This window comes from Catharus ustulatus, chromosome 8, assembly GCF_009819885.2.
Source record: "Catharus ustulatus isolate bCatUst1 chromosome 8, bCatUst1.pri.v2, whole genome shotgun sequence".
Taxonomy (NCBI): domain Eukaryota; kingdom Metazoa; phylum Chordata; class Aves; order Passeriformes; family Turdidae; genus Catharus; species Catharus ustulatus.
This window is the reverse complement of record NC_046228.1, coordinates 3,682,686-3,709,061: the sequence shown is the minus strand read 5'-3', so window position 1 is coordinate 3,709,061 and position 26,376 is coordinate 3,682,686. Positions and strand designations below refer to the sequence as shown.

The window sequence follows — 26,376 nt, the reverse complement described above, 5'->3', positions numbered from 1 at the left end:
AAAGGCTAATGACAGGATCTCAGGTTTCTGAGCCAAATGATGGGTCCTCTTATTACTCACCAAATCTCAAAAAAGTGTAATCATTACTATTATGAGTCCCACAATTTGACTGTTTTGCCTTTAGCTCTATCAACACCTATTTTTAATGCTTAAGCACCACTGCTGTAATTCTAGATAATAACTCCTGGTTCAGTCCAACCAAAGTGTCCTGATCAAATCCCACGTTTCCCATCATCCTTCTGGCTGCATTTTTGTATGAGACAAAGTGCTTTTTGTAAAAATTATTTGTATTCTGATGTTTCTCCCACTGAGCACTGTCACATTTTGGAGGATTTCTGCAATCAGAGCAAGCAGGCTGTGTCTCAGGGATTCAAGGATAATTACATAAATATTGAACAAAAGTATTTGCAAAATACTTTCCTTCCCCCCCAAGAAAGTTCATTTCCTTAATGAGTTTATTCTCTAAACCAGATGAGGCAGAAATTGCAGTATCATCATTGCTGACTATATTTAAACCAAAGGGAAAGAAATCAGTGCAAGACTTCTCAAAGAGACCAGTCTTAAAGAACTTCTCCAAAGAAGCCAAACTGTGATAATTTTGACAGAAGTTTGAACCATTAGAGATATTAAATCAGATTCATATGGGTAATTTTAAACTTAGAAAGTTTATGCTTTCTTACACATAAAATATCCCCCCAGTAAAAGTCCAAAATAAAAAGAGGAACTATGGTAAGGAGCCAAGATTGGAAAGACCTTGATGGTTGTCCAAACACCACCAATGGTGGTGAGAAGGAGGGCAATAAAGGGAAGTCCTGACAAGAAATGAGAAGTTTCCACTTCCCAAGTAAATATTTCAGGCAGAAATAAGACCCTGATCAAACATTTTCAAAGAGGAAGCAAAGGGGAACAGAGACAGAGGCAGTGTCAGGGCAGATTCAGGCAGCATCCATATCCAAGAGAAGTCATGAAAACAGAGATAGATATTAAAATAACCAAAAAACTGTATAAAAGAGAGGGTGGAGATGAGGGCCTTCATCACAAAAGATAAAAGAGGAAGGTGAAAAAAGCCCCACTCAAAAAAAGACACATGAAGAGGAGGCTCCAAGTTAAACCAGAACCTAGAAAAGGTCTGGTAACCAAAACCCACCCTACAGCATCTCTTCAATTACATTAATCATGTTCTACACATTTGTTTTTATGTAATCCTCCCACCCTGAACTCCACCTCAGGACCCTCCCACCCCTCTGCTCCCCAGCTCCTTGCTGTTTGTTTTCACAGACCAGTTCCTATGCGCTGGCTATTTAAAATAAAGAAAAAAATCTAATTTATCTTCCAGTCCTCTTCTAACAGGGATCTGCAACCTGCTCAGTGACACTGACTGAACAGATTTATCTGAGATGGCCTTATGGGATCAATTCCAGGTTTTGTGTATTTGACATCAATTCCCAATTTTTTAAAAAGAGCAATCAGAAATACATTAATGAATACAGACCACAGGACCTTACAAAAACCACATAACCTCCTCTGTCCTATCCTATGTCCATTTGTGTGTTAAAAAAATGGACTGGAATTTATTGAACCCTTCCCAGATGCAGACATTTCTCATGAAAATCTGCTACAAATATTACAAAGCCAAGGAAAAGCCATGTTAACTACATCTTTGACAGGTGAAAAAAATGGTTTATCAGGAAGCTGATACCAGGGAGAAAAAATAGAAATATGTTTAGGCTACAGGAAAACTGAGATATTAATCACACCAGTCATGAGGGGAGATTTAAAGTTCCACCAGCAACCATAACTCTGCCAGCTCATGCACAAGCACTGCAGCAGGCTGCTTAATTAGATGATCAGTTTGATGACCTATCACAGGACAATGACAGATCACTCAGCTAATAGAATAGAGACATTGATTATTTTTTTTAATAACTGCTAGTTGCCAGCACACTATTTTACATGACTTTCCACCGTCACGTTCATGAAATTAAAAAACAGAATTGTAATAAACACATAAAGGGATGTAACTCCCTGGTGCCACTCCCTTCTCTTTCCCAAGAAGTTTTGGTAGAAGTTCATTCCCTGATTTTACTGTAGCATGAAGGATGCTCTCCAGAAGAGCAGGATCCTCCCTCATTTCCCTGATTCACCCCATGAAATCAAGGAATCTACAGTGCCTTGGTTTTGTTCCTTCCATCCAACATTCCCAGGCACAGCCACCAGCACACGTCACCTCTTTGTATTCCACCCCTGAGAGCACAAGGATGTGGATTGCAGGCAGAGGGAAGGTTATGAGGCTTGAGCTGGTAATAAACCATGTGTGTCTCCTTATATTTTAGCTGCAAAGCTGCTGGCTGTTCGCTGGCAGAAAATTACTCTCTTTACACAACAAGCAGTGTCTTTGTATATTGAATAATGTAGCATGTAATTTCCCCTTGTTGGAGGGGAGGGTGAATTATTTATGATCACGTCCATACTGCATTTGTCTGCTGTACATTAACGTGTGCCAGCCCTAACCACAGAGCAGAAATCAACAGCAACCTCTGCAAGCTCCTTGGCCAAAAGCAGCCCTCCTCATAAAAATAAGGATCTCTGGGAATAGCCTAAGGAGGAAGCATGGATGTACAAGATGACACACAGAGGAATGGGGAAAAATAATAGGAAAAGCTCTCTTAGATTTCAGTGTACTCCCACTGAAGCCAGGGGGACTTTGCTCCAGGCTCAAGGTAACAAAGGGATTTATATGCACCAGAGAACTTAATAGCAAACAGGTGAGACCTTTTAATGCCAGTATCCCTGAGCAATTCCTGCATTCCATGAGAGGAGGGGGTGTTGGGGGCTCAGGATGCAGGAGAGGAGCCTGGCAGGTAACACTGGCAGGAACCAGAAAAACAAAGAGCAAAAGGCTGAGCTGAGCCCCACACCAAAGCACTGAGAACACAGCATCCACCAGGCTCTGCTCACCCCATAACAGGGTAAAGAGACATTCCCCTCAAAAAAAACCATGCAAGGTTTTTCATTATCCACATGGGTTTTGTTGACTGTATAGAAAATATATGAAATTCTGTATTATTCCTATTAAATAAATATTTCATTAAATTCATCCCCTTCCTCTTTAATGTTTGTAAGGGAAGACAGCAGCCAAAACGGTAATGGAATCTCAGAATCAGGAAATTACAGTAATTTCACAATTACAAGCCGCACCTGATTATAAGCCGCACGTTACAATACAGGGTGTGATCAAAGGTATCTGTTCTATCACCATCTGTTGAGGGTGGGGGCAGTGATCCTTATCTCCACAGGAGATATTCTGCTAATGGGCATCCATTGAAACCAGGCAGGGCATTGTTCTTTATCTTTTCACAACCCATCCTTCCTCCAGCCAGTCATTTTCTGCTCATGGCCATTGAGTCCCACTGTGGGACTGATAAAATTACTGCATCCCATTGGGAGTTGCTCCAGCCAGGGGGAAGAGCCCAACATTTCTTACCAAGATAAAAACAGAGGTTTTGGGACACTAAGGGAGCCCCTTTCTCCACTGGACTCCAGAGGAAAACCGGATTTCTCCACATCCCCACTGGAGCTCCGGAGGGAAACTGCACCTTGTACAGGAGCACTGCTCCAACTGAGCCACATCTGTCACTGCAGGAGGATGCAGCCACCATGGGATGGGACTGCTGCCAACACCCTGCCTGACGGGTGTCAGGTTGTACTCTGACTGTGTCAGGGTTTGGGGTTTGTTTCTTTGTAGTTCTGTATTTCTATTTTAATTTCCCTAGTAAAGAACTGTTATTCCTAATTCCCATATCTTTGCCTGAGATCCCCTTGATTTCAAAGTTATAATATTTTGGAGGGAGGGGGTTTACATTCTCCATTTCAAAGAGAGGCTCCTGCCTTTCTCAGCACACACCTGTCCTCCAAACTAAAACAGCAACTTTTCATTCTCTGTCCATATATCAGCCACACGTGATCATAAGCCGCACTTTGGGTTCGGACCAAAATTTTAGTCAAAATGGTGCGGCTTATAATTGTGAAATTACTGTACATGGAGAGTTACACTGGAGCTCTTAAACCCCTCCAGTGTTGGTGACTTCACTGCCCTGCTCAACAACATTTCTGATGAAGGAATTTTCCCTAATATCCAACCTAAACCTCTGCTGATGCAACTTGAGGCCATTTCCTCTTGTCCCAGTGGTGGTCCCTGGGGAGAAGAGCCCAACAGGCTATAAAAAGCAATTACTTTCATATGCTCAGCCACAGAGCTGAAATTCTCCTCCTCCATGAATAAGATGAAACACATTGAACAGATTTTACACCTATGTGTGTGACCTGTTTTCCAGGTCACCAGTTCCTTAATATTTAATATGCTTTCCTCTCTTTCAAAACTCTTTCAAATAAAGATAAATCAAACTTTTGCTGGTGCTCTTCAGGCTAAATCTTGCAGTAGCCTGGTTATTTCTAATCACAGCCAGTTTTTCCTCCCACCACATGAAAAGGTGACTCTTAACCTCTTATAAACACATTTCAGGTTCATCAGGAACACATTTCTCACCCTGGGGTAAAAATGTTCCCCTGAATTTAGGTCAGTGGAGCTACAGCATTTTGTTTCTTCCCTTCATACAACATAATTGAAGATTTTATGTAAATTTGTCCTGATGGGCAGCTCACAACCTAAAATACAGATGTGAGAAAATAATCCAGCAGCTCTCAGATTAGCTGGGATGAAGCCTAATTGAAAAGCTACAGATGCTATAAAATAAAGCATAAACACTTTTATCCAAAAAAACCCAAACAAAAAATGAGACAAAAGATAATACTGCTGAATCATCTGGCCAGTATCATCACTTTGCTCCTAATTTAATATATCTAGTGCCATTCTTAGAGCAACAGCTATGTTATTTTATCCATAGTCTCCTAATTGTTTCCACTAATCTGGATAAATATTCCTTCTGCCTAAGTGCCTTCCCTGCCAAATCAGGAGGGTTTGTTTGAATCAAGTTCTCAGTTTGCACTGCTGATGTTCTCTGAAATGTCAGAGCAAGGCTGATCCCATGAACACTCCAGACATGAATTTCCCTGTGGAAAGGGAAGTTTTCCTTTCTCCCTCCTGTGCAGACAAGGCTGGCATTATTCACAGAGGGATGGATGCCCACAGCCATACCATGATAAACTTTCCATGACTCACACCAGGAGGAATGGAAACATGAAAGGGCAAAGTGAGGCTGCTGGAGTGAAATCCTCCTCACATTTTCATATGGAAAGGAAAAGCCCAACAATATTTAGTGGCAATGCAGCACAACCATGTAATTCCTTTTCCATTCCCCTGTTACTCAGTGCAGCCCTGTCCATGTACAACAGCAATTCTTCAGCTCATGCAGGATAAATTTATGACCTCTGGACACAAAAAACCTGCAAAACCTTACAATTACAGATATTTTTTTAGCTACCAAGCTCACTGGAAATGGTTTGAAGTGAAGCAGACTACAGGCAGCATACAAACAACCTGAAGTATTTGTGCAAGGGCAGTGAAGTATTTGTACAGCAGGAGGAAGTTCATCCTGTGAGTGGGCAGGTTGTACCATTTCTATAAAAAATACCCCAGCAGAAGTAATAAAATCTAAACTAAATTAAAAAAGAAAGAACATTATGTAAGGCAAAGAGAGAAATAATCATGGATTTTCTCTCTCCTGCTTATTGGACACGTTTGGCTCCTCTAGTTAACATTTTTTGAAATAAACTTTGCCTGAACTCACATTTATTTACCTCAGAGAAATCAGAAAGATGCCAGAAAGATGATATGTCAATAAAAAGAGGATCATGAATCACTGACCTCTGCAATCTTCTGGCAAAAAAAAGGGGAAAAAAACCCTCTGAAACAAAACAATAAAAACAAGCAAAAAGCAATTACAGTGATTTAGAAAAGCCCCAGGACTCATTACAAAACTCAGCAACCTCCTGCAGACTGAAGTTATGTAAAGCTCCTTTATTTACTTAAACCTTCTAATTTTTAAAGAATCATCAATAAATGCAACTCCCAAGATGCTGTATAAACCCCCAGAACCATTTTCAAGGCAATCAGCTGGAAAACAAGCACACCCTAAAAGCAAGAATAGGTGGCCACAGCCCATGGTTACACACTCAACCTGTTGAACAACTGCTGAACATTTGTTCAAGTCTAAAATTTTCTTTAAAGAATCCATTTCATGGCCTTTTAAAGCCAAAGAAAACCTCCTGAACCACCACTGAATCAGCAATCCTGCCTAAAAAACAACAGTGGCTTCTCCCATAACCCAGCTGGTTTCTTTCTGAGAATCTAATCCAAACACAATCTGCTCCTTCCCCATCCATACACTTCCAAATAAAATGTGAGAATGGAACAAATTCTACGCTCCACATAAAAAAAAAAAAAACAAAAAAACCAAAAAAAACAAAAAAACAAACACCCCAGTAAACTCCCCAAAAATCAGCATAACAGTAATCATTTCAATGCTCAGGAAATAGTTACTGAGCTTGAATCACCACTCCATGAGGGCATAAACACTGCCTGAATAAACTGATTTTTGGAAGCAAGGGAAAAAGAGTGGGATTGGGAATGGGAGCTCCTGACCTGGATCAGAGGCAGCAGGGTCATGCCCTCCCCCAAAAACCTGTTCTTGCACTTGAAGTCTTGTGCAAGCTCCTGGAAATTACCAAGCTCCAGTTCCTTGCTCTCCTAACATGCCACAGCCACGTGTTCTGATGTATTATTGTTTAACAAAACTCTCTATTACCCATTTTTAAATTAAAGCATTTTTCAGCAGGCAAAAAACCAGCCCACTAATTATATTTAATGACTTTGGTGCTCCTTCTTTCCATTCTATCTGATTTTCATCAGTCTAAATCAGATTCATCACTCGTTTTCTGGGCTACTTGAAGAATAAAAAATAAAATAGAACCCAAAAATTAGCAATTTATCCAGAAATACAGGTCCAAAAACCATGGAAATTAAAAAAAAAAATTTTAAAAAAAAGCACCAGCAGCCACCCAACCTGTGGCAGCACAAGCCTGGAGCTCCTGTGCCAGGGCAGAGCTCCCATCAATGTGTTTAAATCCTCCCTCTTGTACAAACATGCAGCAGAGTGCTGTTCTCTCACATTTCTGAGGATGTTTGGAGCAGGATTTTGCCTGCAGTACACACTGGCTTCTCAACTCCTGATCAAAACTTGCTGCCTACGACGTGCAACAGCTCCAGCAATTCATCTTTTCCCTTCCCTTAGTTCCTATTCATCTCACACAGCGCCTTGCTACAGAATCACTGACAGGTTTTTATTGAATATGAAAGAGTTGCACACTGTAGGAAAAAGCTGTGTCTTTACATAAATTACTCCAGTGCGTTTCTTCTCACAAAAAGCCACTTTAATCCACTTCCAGAAATCATTCTGCATGGTTGAAGTTTAGTGTCTTTATTTTCAATCCTTGTAGGAACTGTGAGCAAGCTCCCAATATTCCCCACATGGTGCTGGGGGTTCTTCCATGGAAACAAGGACAAACCAATGCACCCATCCTGTAGGGCTCACACATTCCTTGTCCAAAAATCTGGAGCCAGATGAGAAAGTTTTGACATTCAGAACACAACCAGAAATTGCAATTATTTAAATAAAACCAGCCAGTCCCTCGTTAAAATTACCAATTCACCAAGAGCCAGGATGATGCTGCTACTGGGAGTTCATTTTTACCACTTCCTAAGAAAAAGTGCATCTCCTTAAATGTCCAGAGAGACACCAGTGCCAAAATAAGATAAAGACAGATGTAGAAGGTCAAACAATTCATGCAATGAATTAATATCCATGAGAATGGTTCAGTCTAAATTTGCTCTATGTACTTTCTTTTGTTATATGGAGAAAAAAAAACCCAAACAAACCAAAACCAAAGAGCTGCCTGGGAAGGCACAGGGATAACCTAAAATACAACTTCAGATGCAGAAAGTCAATGTGATAAGGCTGGTCATGCCATAAATGTTTGTATTGCATTTCTGATAAAATCAAAACACCACTGAAGTTCCATTTCCAACACAGGACATCACGTTAATTTTACAATAATAGAAATTCTTACCTGCCTGCTCTTTCAAGGAATACATCCCACTCTCATCCCACAAATCACCCAAATCCCTGTTCTGTGTGCAACAGGGAACCACAGAGCACGAAGGCTGAATCTGTTATGAAGCTCTTTCACTGCAGTTATTTTTATCGAACAAACTGAAGAGGTTTGGGGGTTGGCAAGAGGGAAAAAAATATCATCTCTAAATACAGCTCTCATAAAGCCCTGCAGTCAGGCTGTAATCAGAAATAAATGAGTGTTTATCTTCAGAAAAAGCCCGAGGCAAAGAATTGGTGTGGTATTGACAGAGCTGGCATCTCGAACCCAGCAGTTTTGTAGTTACCTGTTTCTCTCTATCCACTGTGAATCCTCTTTAATTTCAGGCTCCCAGTGCTGCTTCATTGACTCTCTGCAAAGATATTGCTGCAATTCACTCCAACAGCTCTTCTGGAGCAGCTCACTCAACAGAGACAGGAGGTTTTCCCTGGATGCAGAGCTCAGGTAGGTGAGGACAGCACGCTGATTCCACTGCTCTACTGAACACAATAAAAAGTTGTGGATTCCCCATCCCTGGAAGTGTTCAGGGCCAGGTTGGACAGGGATAGTGGAATCATTTCACTGTGCAAAAGGGAATAAACCTTCCCAGCCACTGTCACCCAAGGGAGAGCAGAGCTGGTGCAGCACACTTGGATTTTTGGGTTTGCAGCAGGGATCTGTCAGTGCTGAAGGGTTATTTTAAGCCCAGCTCTTTGTCTCTTGCATTGATTACTGGTCCAGAACCAGCACGTGGGGGAAAAAATGTTCTGAGAGTATTTCCAGCGTTCTGCCAAGCATTTTCAGCCTTGACATGGTGTAAAACAGTGGGCATAACTCACAATTATGAGTTACTCTGACTACCATCCTGTTCCTTTTACACATTTGATTTTCCTCGATTTTAGCAGCTGCTACCTCAGGTTGATTTAAAGGGAAGAACATATTCCATCCACCATCTGATCTCTAATACTTTCTGCCACTTTGCAAGGGGTATGCAGCACAAATTGCTAAATCCTGTGGGTTGTGAGAGATCAGCTGCTAATTTAAGGCTGCTTTTGAGGGATGAATAACATTGTATGGAATAAATAGAATTTGCATCACGTAATGCCTCTGGTGCCTGTTTATCTCATGCTGTGGTAAAATGGGTTTGCATTCAACAATGCAACCTAATGGTATCTACTAGAATTCACCTGATACACCTTCACACTTCATATACAAGCAGTTTTTCTGAGAGGGGATCTATTCTCCATGAGGTTTAACTTTGCTTTAAACACAATACAGTTATGGCAATTCTAGAGCAATGCAAATGCTCGCAGCTGCTCATTTGATTTTTAGTGGCTGAGAAGGGATTTTCCTCCACCCCCAAGCTGAATTTTCTCCATAAACTTTACTATCTTGACAGAGTCATCCGAATTCTTTTTGTTGTGACTCATATATGGTACCTTCTCTGTGAGACATGCATTGAAATGGATGGAAAAACGTATCTCATCTGTACATAAGTACCATGTAAGTGCTTTTTCATGAATAGGGCATTTCATCTTTCATCTAGTGCTGAGTGGGTGAAAGGAAACATACACAGCTGCATCCTGAAAAGACAAACTCAGCATTAGAGTCTGTCATTAAAGTTTCTTGTAAATTCAAACAAAAATTACTCAACTCAAACTATTCATTGATGCCAAATCACAACTGGGGCTTTGTTTGTACCTAAAAAAAACCCCAACTCTGTTCCAAGCTTAGTAGTAACTTTTCTAAATGTTCAACAACTTTAATTCTTTAAGCAATGACACATCAGATAACTCAGCCCATTAACCAAGAAACTACTTTGTTTATTACAAAGTGAAGCAGACTCAGAGCCCAAAGTAGAAAACCCAAGAAATCTCTAAGCATTCTCAAGAAATTTCTAATTAGTTTCTAATCTCTAAAATATCACCAGATAAAATTCTTGCAGGTAACTGCTGGCTACACCTAATTAAGCAAAACCTTTTTGATATAATATCATCCTGCTTCCAGCTTCCCAGAAAAGTGTTTATTCTGCAGAAGTCAAGCAACATTTACTTCCAAATTCTCCTACCACTATTCCTAAGTGTTTCATCAAAGGCTTAGGCTCCATCACCCACTCCTCTGTAGTCTGTGCTTTTTTAACTACACAAAAATAAATTTTATTAAACAGTTTATAAGATCCTATCATTCTGAAGACATTTCTGCAGCTCTCCACCCCGGGCATTGTGGCACTGAGGTATGAGGTGGAACCCAAACCCACTTGATAACTTTAAACTCTCATGATTGTCCTCTCCTATCTTCACATCACCACATCTAAAGAACAGCACTTCTGTCACAAGCTTCAGAGGAGTTCAAATATCTCAACTTACTGATTTCCCCACTGATTTCCAGCAGTGGAGGAGAGAGGGTGTGCTGCACTCTGTCAGCCTCTCAAGAATATCACAGCTCTTGGTGCTGTTCTCACAACAGGGCAAACTCCAGCCCAGGAATCCTGAACTGCACAAAGCCCCCAGTTCACAACAGTCCTAACAAAAGGAAAAAATTCCATGCTCCATATGGAACCCAGTGATAAATACTGTAATATCAGGACAATAATAAGAAAATCTGCTCCTCAAGCACTGAACCATTGACTCCCTGACTTGACTCTCTGTTCCTGCAGGTTTCCCTCATGTTTGGCTTGTTTTCCACTTGGGAAGAACACAACCACAAATACCTTTTCATGCCTTACACTGTGCTTAGCTGGCCTCCAGATTGTAAACAAACAAGATAAAAATCTGAGAACGTTCTTTACTTAATCTCCATGAAAAGAAACCAAGGGGAAAAAGAAATTAGAAAAGCAAACCAAAGCCCCAACTCTGCATAATGATGAATGTACCAAGAGAAATTTGGCATGCACCCCCTCACACCCTGCCTCTTCTGCAACATTTTCTGCAGTATAAAGACAACATTTAGCTTAGCAAACTAGATGGTCTTTATTTGTGGGCAGAGGAAACCCAAGGAAATGCTCCAAGAGACTTTTTTTTTTTCTGATGGATATGTTAATTACTTAACTTCTGTTATTGGGAAAGTGTCCCAAACTAACCTTCCACTCTCCCTCTGCTCAAACTCCAGAGGGGTCAAAATTCACTTTTCAAGGTTTTGAAGTGAGAAATTGAGAAGGCACAGCCCACTTCTTGAATGGAATTTTGATTCTCCTTGAACTCCTTGATGGAGTTCCAAGATAGCACAAGTGCTTTATTCACATCCTTACTGCTCCCTACCTGAACACCTTTTGAGAGCTACACAGGGATGCCTGGGACCAGGATGCTCCAAGATCTGCTCTGGGGGACAGAGCATCTCCCAGAGCTCCAAGGAGAAAGGAGCACAGCTGCTCCCAAATGCTCTGCTCCAGCCAGAAAGTTCTTGCTCCCATGAAAAATCCCCACGTCCCTGGAGGCAGCAGAGCACAGAAGTGAACAGTGGGAGGTAAAATGAGGTTTTATTTTCAGTGCTCGTTGATGTATTTGGTTCCAGACAAACAGAGGAGGACACAGAGCAGCCACAGGACACTGCAGGTGAAATGGCACCAAGGTGAGTTCTGAGCTCGGGTTCCACTGCTTGAAATAAATCTCTGCTGAGGCAAATCACACAAGGAGTCTGAAGTGACACAAATTCCATCAGCTGCAGTTGGCAGCCAGACTTTCAAGAACAGATGCATGACTGTTAATGATAACCCAAAAAGCTCAGCTTCTAATGCAGAAAGACTGAAACTGTGTTAACATCATAAAACTGCAAAGAACTGGAAGCATCTCCAGAATACACCCCACAAAATACTCTGCAGGAACTTACAAACTCCAACTTTAGCAGAATTAACATATCTAACAAAAAAAATCACCAGCAAAAATGCCTCCCAAGTTTTGAAATGCATTTCCATCTGTTAAATTTCTCTGTTGCTGATGGTGTTTACCTTGAGTCAAAGATATGAATCTTTGATTTCATGAGATTAATGTAATAACTTGGTTTAGGCTGTTAATGCATTCAAAGCTCTCAAACATGCAGGAGATTAAGATGGCATCAAGAGCATCCAGATACATTTGGAAGGGATGATTTTAATGGGAAATAAATTAGAAATTCCTTAATCTATTTCTGCAGCAAGGACTACACTGACATAAAAGCTTCCTGGGATGTCTTAGGCTGGAAGAGATGGCTTCCAAGTCCATTTATTCCTTCTAAGCACTGCTGTATAACCTAAATAACAGCACTGAGGAAAAACCCTAAAGCCTTATCAGATAAGTGAGGACTCAAGCTTCGAGGAATGCAATGTTCATTTCTCAAAAGCGTCACCTGGCCACAATGATAAATAAAATATGCATATTATCTGCAGAGAAAAGGGTTCTATTGGTCAGCAGAAGAGCTCAGCCCAATGATGCATGTGAAATGTGAAAACCAGCTCTGTCCTCAGCTGTCCCATCTCTGATGCCACTGAGTTACTTCTCAGTGGGCTCCACAAGGAGCTGTATGGTTTTGGGAACAAGGCATGGTAGAAGCTGCCCTGTGCTCAGCTCCCTTAACACTTCCCACCCTCAGGAAAGGTGTTTAAAAGGCACAGCAGGTGCCACCACAAGCTCTATCCATCATTGTCTGCTGCAAAGATCACTCCACGCCCACAGCTAAAGACAGCAGCGTGCAACAAAATGCCAAGAAATGCCACATATTCCATCAAATCTTTGGGAATGACTCAGCAGCTGGGCTGGAGCAGCTCTGGACACTGCATCCCCTCCACCCTGCTTTGTGTCCTCTACAGGAGATGTCCAAAGAGCAGCACTGCCCACACCCCAGAGCTCTGGCTGCAACAGCTCAGTGGGAATGCAGCAGCATGAGCAGGGAATTAAGGCTGGAAAAGACCCCTAAAATCACAGAGTGCAACCTTCAAGCTGCCACCTTCACCCCCAAACCACAATCACCCCTCCAGCACTGTCAGAGAGTGGGGACAGTGGGAGAGCCCTCCTGAGTCTGAGCCCAGTTTGGTTGTTTTGGTTGAGTTTTCACATCATGAGCTGCTGTGGTGTCCCTGCCATGGAAACCTCCATCCTCTGGCCAAAGAATGTCCCAGGAGCTCATCTCTGCTCCTGCAGGCATCTGCAGGGTGGTGGTGTCCTGGTGATGGTGGTGCCCTGGTGATGGTGGTATCCTGGTCATGCCCTGGTGATGGTGATGTCCTGGTGATGTCCTGGTGATGGTGGTGCCATCTCCTCTGTGCTTGAGGAGAGCAGCTCCTGCTCTGCAGGGCTCCAGACCAGAGCCCACCAGGGAAAGGTCCCAGGGATGGATTCTCTGCCCTCCTGGACTAAACATTGCATTTAATGTTGGACCAGACTTGGAGCAGCCTGGAATGAGACAAGCTTTAAAGTCCCTTCCTGTGGGCAGTGGTGTCTCTGGAGCCTGAGCTGACACCTGTGTTGTTTTAGAGTCTCTGTGTCCCAGCCCCAGCACCAGAGAGAGTCAGGAGACTCTTCTGTTGTTTCCAGAGTTGTTTATTTTATCTCATCTAAAAGCTCTTTCCCTGCCCAGCCCAGGTCTGTTCAGCAGCTCAGCCCCAGGCACACTGCCCACCCTGGGGTGGGATTATCTTTTTATACTATAAACTACATAAACATTATTCACAATTATCTTCCAATACCTATCACTTCTATTGTACAGTCTGGTTCTGCTCTAAACCAATCTAAAAGTGCCAACATCACCCAAAAGATGGATGCAGGAAGAAGGAGAAAGAAGGACAGAACTCACCCAAATTCCTCCACCTTGACCCCAGACCCTTATTATAAACAATCTTAAAAACCTAGTTTTTCACCTTACAGTAATCTAACTTATACTCTACTTATTTTTTGTGACTTGTAATTCTTCATGTAAGGGTGGTAATTTTTCCCAGGGAGAGAAATCCAAGACACAGGGGTTCTGGGCACTGTTCCCAGGCTCCTGAGCCCCTGTCTGGGTCTGGAGCCATCCAGGGCAGCCAGAGGGATGTCCTGGGTTCCCACACCTTCCAACCCAAACCACTCTTTCCATGTGAATTTTTCCATGTGAATAACCAAGGTCTGCTCCTTTTACAGCAGTTACTTCACCAGTACGTGGAAAATAAAGAATTCTAGAACACCAGCCTAGGTGCAGGAGAGGAAGGAGTCTCACCACTGATCATTTGATTTAATTTGAAGTTTTCCCTGCATGTTTAAATCCTGGAAAATGCTTTCAGCATCCAAACCATTTTTAATCAAAGTAAGTGACTGCAGAAGTTCAGAATAATCTATGAACCCAAAAAATTCACAGTTCTTCTCATTAAGTGAAAAAATAAATCATATGCTGATAACACACCTCAGGTTTTTTATGGCATGGCTCAGTGGTTTAAATTAGACTTTGAGAAGAATAGCAAATCAGAATGAAACATTACAATTATATGGATTCCTTTCTTTGCATATGAAAACTTGCATTTGATGTTATTCTTACTACTCCTCCTTTAGGTTACTTGTATAGGGCCAACAGAACTGATCTGGAACACACAAAATGTTTTATCCAAACAGGGATAAATTAAAACACAATGTGTATTATTTTATCAATGTTTTTACATTGTTTTTTTTTAGAAGAGACACTTCTGCCCAAGGTGAAAACTAATTAAATGAGAAAATGCAGCTGTAACCATTCATGCCATGCACAGGAGTCTCAGCCCAGAGTGCACTCAAATGTTTGGGGTTTGGTTATGGTCCAGAAAAGGAGTGTAACTCCCAACATCACACCTCAGAGTGCTTTTCAAAGGGGATTCTCCATCTCTGGGTGACAAAATGACAGAGTTCTGACATTTGTCACCAGTAATATCATTTGGAATAAAAAGGTACAAGTCCAAGAAAAACCTAGATCTCCTAACTCACCATCCAGAATCCCATTACCTGGGAACTGAGGGATTTTGAATGAAATTCAGATATGTGTTACACAAGACAGAATGCCACCAGCAATCCAATTTCTAAATAAGCCATCTAAGGCAGACAGCATTGACTCTCTGACTTTCTCCCAGTAACCACATTAAACAGAATGAATTTCAGCCTTTCATAAGCTCAGCAGACAGAGAAAGTGAATTTTCCCAGCTTCCCAAGCTGCAATCACACTCCCCATCCCAGAGCTGTGCCAGAATCTCCCTGCACAATAGTGGCAGGGAGCGTTTTTTGGGGCCAAAGCTGGCAGATGGCATTTTCAGGAGCAATGGTGCAAGACCTGCAGCAGGAAATTAAACCCTCCCTGCCATAAACAACTCCCAGTTAAGCACTGGAGCCCTCATTAATATAATTGGTTTCATACGAGGTGCTAAAATACAAATTTGCTGCATTCAAAAGCCAACGCTGTTCCTGTTAGTTAAAGGAGTGTTTTGCTCACCTCTGTTTTTGCTCAAGCACAGAGGAAAAGGGGAGGGGAAAATGTGTCATGTACTCTGCCTCCAGCTAGAGAATGCCATGCTAGAGTACATTTTTCACCTCAGATGAAAAATGAAGGCAGGTAGCCTTTCAGCACAGCCACTCCTGAGGACTGAAATGGAAAATTATTTGGAGAGCAGCTCTCACATCATTCACTCAGAGCTGTGGATTTACATCCTCCAACCTGCCTGAGATGCACAGAGTGAGAACTCCACCCCAAGCTGAAATCTGAGGGAGAAGACTTATTTAAAATGTAAAAACAAACTACAGTACTACTACTGGGGGGGAAAAAATATCACTAATCATTACCCTTCAGGAAAGCACTCCATTTTCAGCCTTTCTGCTTCAAGCCCAGAAAATTAAATTTCCTCTTTTTTAATGTGCTGCCCTTTGAGTGCAAGCCAAAAAATGAAAGAGCATGAGGGTTTGTTAGCAGGGAGCAGAAAGAGAGCCTGCACCTCTCAATTTGGCATCCCTGTGATGGAGCAGGACACACAGCCAGGAGCAGGAGCCCTTGGTGGAATTGTCACCTCCTCCATGCCCACCCTAGGCAGGAAATCCAGCTTTGCTTTGGGTACAAGGGTTGTTTTTCCCCTTTGCTCCACTGCTCCTTGCAGCCTTCAAACCCTGAGGATGAACTCAAGATGTTGGTCTCTGATTTCACAACTATTCCACTCCCTCTCCACGAGAACTTCCACTTTCTGTATGGCTTTAAAACTCCTCTCACTGCTTTTAAGTTGGCTGCAGATGAATATCTGTGTGAGCCATTGGCTGAAGTTTTTTACCATCCTATCTAAAATGTAAAATGTACATTCCCCCCTCTGAAAATGGAGTAAGCCTATTAATTATTTTCTTAAAGACTGAATCTCAAAATGGCACTGCTGGCATTTAAGGCTCATGAAAAATGCAAGTCTGTCTGATCTGTGAGAAATGAGTTTATATGATCTATTTTAAGATGAAAATATTTATCAAGGAAGACAGTTGCCAGTTGGGAACACAAACAGAAACAAAGCTACTTAGAGTAAGTTGCCTCTCTTTTAAAAAATCTTTTCCATGCCAAGGGCATGCTTCTCCCCAGAACAGTGATGCACAAAATAAGTGACATCTGGTGGCTTTAAGCTGTAATAGAATAAGGCACCTCATTTCAATGCAGTTAACCAAATCAACTTTTAAATTTACTGCTTCTTAGCAAAGCTTTTTAGATGTTTTATTTATTTATTTTCATGCAGTCACTTCTGAGGCCCCTGGGCATCACAATCCCTCTTGCAGGGTGACAACTGCTGTTATCCAATTAAAGTGGGACTGTCATACTCACATCAGGAAAAACACAACTTCACAAAGGAATTTGGAAGGCACAGGAAGAGAGCACTAAGATTTAGCTGGGCAGCACCAGAATTACATGAGTCAGGCTATAGGAAAAGGCTCTGCAGAATTTTGTGAAGGAAATCCTTCACCTGCTCCAATTACTCACATGCTCAAAGTAATTAACATCAACTCAGGTCTCTCTGAATTGTCCTTCATTGGATTTTAATTAAACCCAAAAGAAACAGCTGCATTTTTCATTCTGAGCTTAGCAGCATCCTGGTGGCTACAACTTTTACAAATTTGAAACAGCTTTTTCCTTTTTCATGCTTTATTGATCCTCAGCAATGGCCACATCTAATCCAGCCAAGCCTCCTGCACCTAAACCTGTGCTCCAGACATAAAGCAATTACAACTCCCCTTCAAACTCCTCCAGCCAGAAACACACTTCTCTTTTAGAAAGCCATAAGCCTCTCCTGGATAATTAATAGAAGTACTGTCAGCCAGCCTCAATTAAAATTACAGAATTGCTGGCACTGCAGTATCAAGGCTTGCAACACCAATTTCTGCAGTAATAAGTATTTATGGGGGGAGAAGAAATCTGTAAGCACTATGTAACAGAAATGAGATGAAAGATAAACAGACTCTAAATATTTATCAGCAGAGGAAGTCCAAAAATACACCAGCAAAAAGGGAGCGGATGGCAGCTAAATCCAGACCATTGAGGGTTCCTCGAAGGATGTGCAAGGAGGAACTTCATTTTCAGCTTGACATGGCTAAATCAAATTAATTCCTTCCTCCTATTCAACTGCTGCATAGAAACCCCTGATGCCAAAAGGACAAAGCTAAAAATGTCCCCAAGCCCATGGCTGAAGGCTGCAGCAGTGTAATAAATAAAGAGCTGGGCTTTGGGGCTTTTCCATCACTTTTAGGGGCTGAATACCCTTAGGAGGAATGTCCACCTGCATGGTTGGCTTCCCTCAGCACTGAGAGGGGGCTCCACATCTGCAGGATCTCCATAAAAAAGGGGCCTCTGGGATAGCACAGCTACTGATGGATTATTTCAAAGAGAAATATTATTTCCTGCTCACATTCCCTCATCCCCACCAGACATTATCTTCACCTCGAGACCTCCTGGCTGAGCTAAATAACATATGCACAGAAAAGCACAGCTGAATGGCTTTAGCTCCAGCCACTCATCAACAAGAAAACTTTTAAAGATTCCCATTTCAATTTATTTTTTGAAATGCTGGCATGCTGAAGTCAGCAGGAAGACATTTCAGTGAGTTTAATGAAACCAGAGGTTCATCCAGAGAATTGCTGTTTGGAATGAACACAGCATTTACGTTATCTCATTTGAAACCTTCCAAGTGTTTTGTTAAATGCAACTTAATGATATTTGCTATTTCGGAATTATTTGCTATCTTTCAAAACTCAGAAAGGAGGGTATTAAAGTTCTGCACTGTAAAATATTTAGTGATGATGGATGGGATATTCTTGTTTCAGTAACAGGCATGTTTTTAACACATAAATATTAATTGTCATAAAGTGCCTGTTCATTTTGCAGTTTTGGAAAGCTTCAGATTGTAGGAATTATAACAGTCCAAAAAAGATACTGTTGGTATTTACATATTTATCAGCATTTTCACAGCATATTTTCAGGGATTTTTTTTCCCATTTATTATCCAATGTACCAGCACAGCAAGACAAAAAAAAAAGGGAAAACTGGAGAGATGACTACACCCAGTTAATGGGCATCATTACAGGAAACACTATCAAAACTCACAGAGGCTTTTTATGCATTCCCCTGTATTACACCAGAATGAGTTATTGCAGCATTCTGACTCTGATGCTGAAGCAGGAGAATCTCAATTTTTACAGCTGTAGCAGGAATGAGCAGCAGGTGAGTGGAACCCATCTGAGAGAGTTATTGACTCCAGGTAAAAGCTGCTCCCTGACAAGCTCTGGAGGGTTTCCCAGATTCTCCAGCCTTGCCACACTCCTTGGTGAGCAGAGGGCTCTGAATTCCTCCAAAACAACTGGAAAATTTAAAACAACTGGAAAACTGTTCCCATTCCCACAAGGTTCTGGTCCCCCTCACACCAGTGAGACCCAAAAGGTGGATTACTCTGCTCTAGCCTAATGCCTGATAAATCCACGTGGGATTTCCATGGATACCAATCTAGATTGCATTTACTCTGCTGTGTGTTTGTCATTTTGCTGATCTCCTCAGCAATGTTCAAAGATCTGCTCTGAAGGGTTAAAAGCTTCCCCACTTAAAATCACCTGATGTCAGACAAATTTTTATTTCCTTTTTCCTCAGTGAGAGAGGATCAGCTCAGATTCCACTCTTCCCTTCTGCTCACCTCTCACACCTCATTTCTTGTTTTAAAGATGGTATAAATAGCTTGCAAAGTAATTCTAATACTAAATGTCAAGTGCAATAGTGGTTTTGTTCTGATTTATCCTTATCTGATCCTCAGGCAAGTTAATCCTCAACCTGAGAAACGCTTTTCAGAGCTTTATAATTGATGAAACTTTTCATCTAAATTATTTACTTTACGAACAGCTCCAATGAGTTGCTCAGGGCGTAAAGCTGTAGTACTCCATGCTGGAGTGCTCAAGACATGTTTTTGTCCTCCTTAAATTAAGAGCCCATCACTACATCTCGTGCTGCAGTTTCTATTGGCAGTCTTTAATGCACAGCAGGGGTTTTATCTGAATTTTTATGGCTTGCAATAGATGCAGTTACAACCCAGCTGTCTCAGTGTTATCCCAGCCCCGAGCTCCAGGGAGACACAAAGCAGGCAGAGCATCCCTGATCCTGAGGTGTGAATCTCACAGTGTGAACCAGTATTCCTTCCCTGGAATCGCTGAGCACGGGGCTCAAAACCCTGATGGACACATTCAAACCCTGCTCCTCTTCCACTGCAACAGCAGCACCCAAAAATCCTTCCCAGAAGCAGCCCCAGGAAATGTCCTCAGGCTCCAGCAATCCCCAGGATGAGCTGTACAGCAGCAGCTCTAAAAATGCACCAGGAAGGGGTGGGCGACAGAGCAGGAGCCAACCACCAGCCTAACACATCTACAAAGTGATGAACTTAAAAATTTGAGAACCATTATCCATTTAATTTACTTAACATTACCAATATCTGTTTAACATCATCTAATATCTACAGAGCTAAGCACAAAAAAAGAGACAAATTACAGCTAAAAAGTAGCTCAAATCAAAGAGGCTGGGAAGGAATATTAGATAAGGTATTTGATGGGTTTGCAAAGGAAGTGTTGGTTTTAAGAGCTGCTAAAGAATTTTCAGGAGATGAAGCTCCCCTGTGAGGAGCTGGGCCTGCAGGCAACCCATCTCATTATGGGATACATTCTCCTAATAAACTATTAAACCCTCCTTCTCCACTTCCTCCTATTTCCAGCTTCACACAGACAAACCTCCTGGCTGCACCAGAGTCCTTTTCCTGTGGATTAATAAATCCTGGCACTCAGACCATTATATCCCAATTTAGGCACTGCAAGGTTGACACTGGGCTCTTACATTTCCTCCAAACTATGGGCAAAACCTTCCAGAATCCTGATTTCTGCTACTTTATTTTTCCTGAGGTCTCTCCTATTTGTTGGTATCTCACCACTCATTTGGTGCCAGTTCTGAAGCACTTTAAATTAAGTGCTTTTCCTCCACACTGTTCCAAGGAGCTGAAATTGGGCAAACCATCCAATATTCCAAACTCACATCCACGTGCTGCCATCCTCAGAGAACTCTTTCAACACCACAAGGCTTCTTCCATGCTGCACACAAATCTTTACTTTTTTGGCCTTTGTATCTTGCAGAGTTTTTCATTTTTCAAAGCAGTCTTATCTTGTTTCCTCTGTATGACTTTGAACTTTACATTTTATCTTCACTCTTGTCTGACCTCAGAGTTCTTCCAGCTCAAACTCACCTGTAACTCAATGACTTATTTGAAAGAAATGACCTTCCCTCCATTCCATGCAACCCTGAGAAGTTACAAGTCTAACTTAAACTTGTTTAAGCCAGACACCAATAAATGCAAAACCAAAGTAAAATATAACAATATAAAAGCCTTTTTCACTCTCATCAGTTTTTCTAATTTTATGATTAGATAGCAGGGTACATTCACCCACACTGAAAATCAAGGTTTTTCTACAGGAAAAAAATATCTCCTCATGAAACTTATTTTTTCCTACTGGAAGGCGTGAAGCAAATGGAAAAATGTCACTTTGAGTATTTTGCTATTTCAGTACAGACCTGCACCTTTTATAGTGAGGAACAACCCACCTTAGATACAGATTTGGCCTAAAACCCCCATTTATTTATAAAATGCTGTGCTTATTAGGTGAGTAAATGATGGCATAGTAAGTACTGAGTGTGTATTTGGTGCTGCTTGCTATATAAACAAATAAAAGCCTGGGTTGCTTCCTTGCCACACCAGTTGTCCATAGAATTGGGTGATTTCCAAGGAACCCCATGGCACAGCCTCCCAACCATCCTGCTCTCAGCAAACCATCAGGGGAAGGCTTCACACCTCCAGGAGCTCCAAAAATGCGTCTGGAGATGAGCTGGGCCATGGCTTTTGTGGCAAGGTCAGAGGGAAATCGGCAGCCAGGGGCTGAGGTTTGGGAAACAAGTGTTCCAGGCAGCTCAGGCTGGTGTGGGAGCTGGAGGGAAGGTGGATTTGGGAATGAGGAGAGGCAGGAGGGTGGGACTGAGGGGTGATGCAGGAGAGGTGCTCCAGGATACAGCAATCAGAGGCTGCAGCATCAATCCTGTGAGGAAAGGCTGAGAGTGGAGGTGGAGAGAAAGCTCCAGGGAGAGGCTCAGAGCCCTTCCAGGGCCTGAAGGGGCTCCAGGAGAGCTGGAGAGGGACTGGGGACAAGGGATGGAGGGCACAGCACACAGGGAATGGCTTCAAACTGACAAAGGGCAGCGATGGATGGGATTTGGGGAAGGAATTCTTGGCTATGAGGGAGGTGAGGCCCTGGCACAGCTGTGGATCCATGGAAGTGCCCAAGGCCAGCTTGGATGGGTTTGAGACAACCTGAAACAGTGGAAGGTGTCAGGGTTGGAACTGGATGAGCTTCAAGTTCCATTCCCCACACAAAGCAGTCAGAGATTGTGGTTTGTGACCTCTGGAGTGCTGCCAGCAGTGGGACACAGTGCTGAGGGTCCCTCACTCCTGCTCACATCCACCTCCTCCTCACCACAGCTGCCCTGGCACTGCCATCAGCCCCCAGCACCCACCAGCACAACATTTCCCCTTCTGTTTTCTCTTGCAAGGCATCACCTGGCACTGCCACCAGCCCCCAGCACCCACCAGCACAACATTTCCCCTTCTGTTTTCTCTTGCAAGGCATCACCTGCTTATCTTCCCTCCGAGGATGCTCCTTGAAACTAAAGCTTACAAGCCACGTTCAACAGCTGCTGGAAACCAGGTGTAACATAAATTAATAAATATTCCATGGAAAAGCTACATTAACTGCTTGCCCCTAAAGTGCTGTTTAGTGGCATGTCAGGCACAGCTGTGTAATCAAAGGATTACAGTGCTCCCATTGCAAGGCTCTCCACCTCCTCGGGAGCTTCCCTGTCTCCCTCGCCTGTAAAAACCCAACCCAGGCACCAGGACAGAATTGTAATCATGTCTTTGAGCCAGGGAAACACAACCCAGCAGGCTGTGGGGACACACACAACACGTTTTTTGTCACATTTTTAAGAGAATGGGTCAGCAGAGCTATAGATCATTAGTTCATTTTAGTGGGATTGCAGTGTAAGGGGAGAGATGGGTGCAATTCAGGCTGCTTGCAAAGAAGAACTTGCAGGAGGTTACAGATCCATTCCCCCTGAATAGCTGTATTTAGAGTTCAGATCTGACACCACACTTGGCAAGAAAAACAGGGCACTTCACTAAAAAACATAAATAAATAAGAAATACTAATTTGTGGGGGAAAGCAGTGAAAAAAATGCTCTCCTGTTGGAAATCAACCATGTTTTTCCACAGCACTTTAGATTCTTCTAGCTGAGCAACATAACTCCAGCCAAGGAGTATGGTGGGAATTTAAAATGACCCTCTCCCTGTGAGAGGTATGGAGGAAAACTGGTGGGTTAAAAGCAAAAATGAGAGTCTAAAGACAGCAATTAAAGAGCCCAGTACAAATCAGGGTGCATCTTCTGCAAACCCTCTGAGATGTCTGAAACAGTGTTCCACATCAGGCAAATACCCAGAGTACTACTGAGTGATTTAAGTGCACATTTCCTTGGAATTTATGACTGGGATATACATGAACTGTAGGAGTAATCAGGAGGGAGAGAGGGATATCAGTATCTGTTTGTGTCGTGGCTTTTCTTCCCCTAAGTAATGCATCCATGCTGGAAGAGAGGCACAGCTGGGTGTTCCAAGTTCCTAAATCCACATGTCATTTAGGTGAGATCAGCACCCACTGGTGACACAATGCTCAGTTACAACAGTGAGATTTTGCTCTGTGGACACAGAAGGAAGCACTCAGTGTAGGAAAAGCAGTGTATAACAGCAAGGATTCCCTTCCTAGTGAGCAGAGGAAATCCATAAGAAATCCTTGCTGGCCAGCAATAATTCATCAGCTTTGGCAGAGTTTGCTGCCATCCCCCTAACCACTTGATCTTCAGTATAAAGAAAAGTTTTGAGAAGGCTTCAGCACCAGGCCACAGCCCATCCTTAAAAACATCTTCAGTGACACTGAAATCTGCCAACAAAAGCTTTGACCACTGAAACTCCCCATTCTCACAGAGCTCCTGCCACAGGTTGCTCAAAATCATGTTGAAATATAACAAAAGCTTAATTGCATCTCTGTGATTATGCTTACATAATTCTATCCTTGATAATGCTGCTGGTGGATTACACACCTTCATCCACATGAAATAATTCAAATAAGAGAGTCTGCTTCACCCTTCTCATTTATATGATTTCCAGATACCTACTTTTAGTTTAGCAATGAAGATAAAATTCCATTACTGCCTTCCATTGGATTAGTGGAATCAAGTGTTTTTCAATGCAAATCTCCACTGCTTGATCATGCTCCTGTTACAAACCACAAATAAAACACTTTGAATTTGAGATTGTCCTCCCACGACAAAATCTGAACCACAAAACTATTTTGCTATTGATTTCAAAACTGCACAGTGGCTGCAACTCACACACACAGAATCTAAGTGCTATTAAAATAATTTTGAGAAAAAGGAAAGAAAGAAGGTAGTTTCACTACTAAATCTTCATACACGTAGTTTCCTCCCTTCTGCATTCAAATTGATTTTTTTTCTTTTGGCATGTGAAGAGGCAGATGAATCCTTTGACTCAATGCCCAAGAGTGAAATGGCACCAGCAGCAGCAAGAGAAGCTCTCAGGCCATGAGACGTGTGACAACATTTTAATCATTGACAAAAAGAGGCTTCAAGGCAGCTACTCCATTTGTGTTTGCTGTTTGTAGTGTTTTTAAGTGAGATTCACTGTTCATGAGTGACTGTGTATAAAAAGCATATCTATGTCTATAAATAGCAGAGATATAAATATATATGTATGGTTCATGTACGTTTTATTGGTGGAAATTTCCCTCTCTGCCAAAGATCAAGCAGTCCCCAGTTAGTATCAAGTGCAGTGCTGTTCAATCAGGTGTTTGTTTATCCAAACAAGCACATACGATTTTCAGTTAAATCTTAAAAATATTTATCTTTCATGAACAGTTCCAGCAAACTTTGAGATTTAATCTGTGATGTGCCCAGCTGGCCACTCTGCTCTTTTTTTTTTTTTTTTTTTTTTAAGTCTCAAAACACAAAAGAACATGTTTGTTCTACAGGAGATGATGATGATGATAGGTTTTTGGTCTGGCTAAGAATTCAAGAAGTGAAACCATTCTGATGTCATATGCAAGGAAGTCAGTGTGAAGGGTACTTTAGGGCATAGAATGATAATAAATAAATAAATTTTAAAAAAAATTTCCATATGTGAGAGTTTGGTTGGTGTTTGGATGCACCATGCAAGCAATACTCTCACATATCCTATTAACCTACAAATCTGTCAGATCACTGCAGAGTACGGCTGTAGTATTACAATGAAGCAGCAGAGGAAAAATTTAAAAAAAAAAAAAAAAGAAGAAAAAGAGAAGCCGATGTACGAGACCGCCAAAGTTAAGCTGGTGAATTGTTGCTTAACACACTCTGACCATAATAACCCGTCACGGAACCTCGCCTGCATTCTCAGCAGCTATGAAGCTATTTTTAACAGCCAAGAGCTCCATTTAAGAAATACCCCCCTTCACCCAAAAACACCGCCACGCGTGCCCGGCTGGATCCTGGCTGGGATGCCCAGCATTGCCCTGTTCAGGAGTGCCCAGCATTGCCCTGTTCCGGAGTGCCCAGCAGAGCCCTGTTCAATAGTGCCCAGCATTGCCCTGTTCAATAGTGCCCAGCATTGCCCTGTTCAATAGTGCCCAGCATTGCCCTGTTCCGGAGTGCCCAGCATTGCCCTGTTCAATAGTGCCCAGCATTGCCCTGTTCCGGAGTGCCCAGCATTGCCCTGTTCAATAGTGCCCAGCATTGCCCTGTTCCGGAGTGCCCGCACAGCCCGAGCCCAGCGCCATCCGCGCAGTGACAGCATCCTCACCACCTTTGTCCCCGCGGGGTCCCGGAGCACGGACCCGCTCCGGGCTCCTTCCCCCGCTCCTGCCGAAGCTCCGGGGATGCTCTGCGGGCTGGGAATGCCGGGCTGCCCCAGCCCTCCGGGGAGCGGGGGACAGCCCGGTGTCCCCCGAGCCCGGCGGCACAACTTCCCGCAAAGTCCCGCTGCCTCCCAACTTGGGGAGCCGCGGCCTGGGGACCCCCGCCTTCCATCCCATCTTCATCCCATCTTCATCCCGTCCAGCCCATCTTCATCCCATCCCATCCCATGGCGCTCCTACCTCGGCCGGCTCGGCTCCGCTCTGCCCCGCGCCCGCCGCCTCCGCCGGCTCTGCCCTGGGGGAGGGGGGCGGAGGACGCGAGGAGGAGGAGGAGGAAAGGGGAGGAAGGGGGAGGGAGCAGCCCCGCCGCTCCCCGGCCGCGCTGCGCAGCCCGGGAGGCGGAGTGCTGGGCTGGGCTCTGCCCCGCGGCTGCCCGGGCCCGGGGGGTGCCCCGGGGATGGGCTGCAGGGATGGGGCTGGGGGGATGGGGATGGGGACACAGCCGGGATGGGGATGGGGATACAGCGGGGATGGGGCACAGCGCGGATGGGCTGCGGGGATGGGGATACAGCGGGGATGGGGATGCGGGGATGGGGATGGGATACAGCCGCGATGGGGATGCGGGGATGGGGCTGCGGGGATGGGCTGGGGGCACAGCCGGGATGGGGCACAGCTGGGATGGGGATGGGGATACAGCGGGGATGGGGATGCGGGGATGGGCTGGGGGCACAGCCGGGATGGGGCACAGCGCGGATGGGGGTGCAGGGATGGGCTGGGGATACAACCGGGATGGGCTGGGGGCACAGCGGGGATGGGACTGCGG

The 26,376-nt window shown here is 43.3% G+C and overlaps 1 protein-coding gene across 1 annotated transcript in view; it reads right to left on the bottom strand.

The window, feature by feature from the left end:
* CHST15 (carbohydrate sulfotransferase 15) overlaps positions 1–25,860 on the bottom strand; it is a 46,548-nt gene extending 20,688 nt beyond the window's left edge. Inside the window, exon 1 of the mRNA XM_033066639.1 lies at positions 25,794–25,860. The gene's annotated coding sequence lies outside the window, so the exon portion shown is untranslated. The remainder of the gene's footprint in view (positions 1–25,793) is intronic.
* Positions 25,861–26,376: the final 516 nt, after the last annotated feature.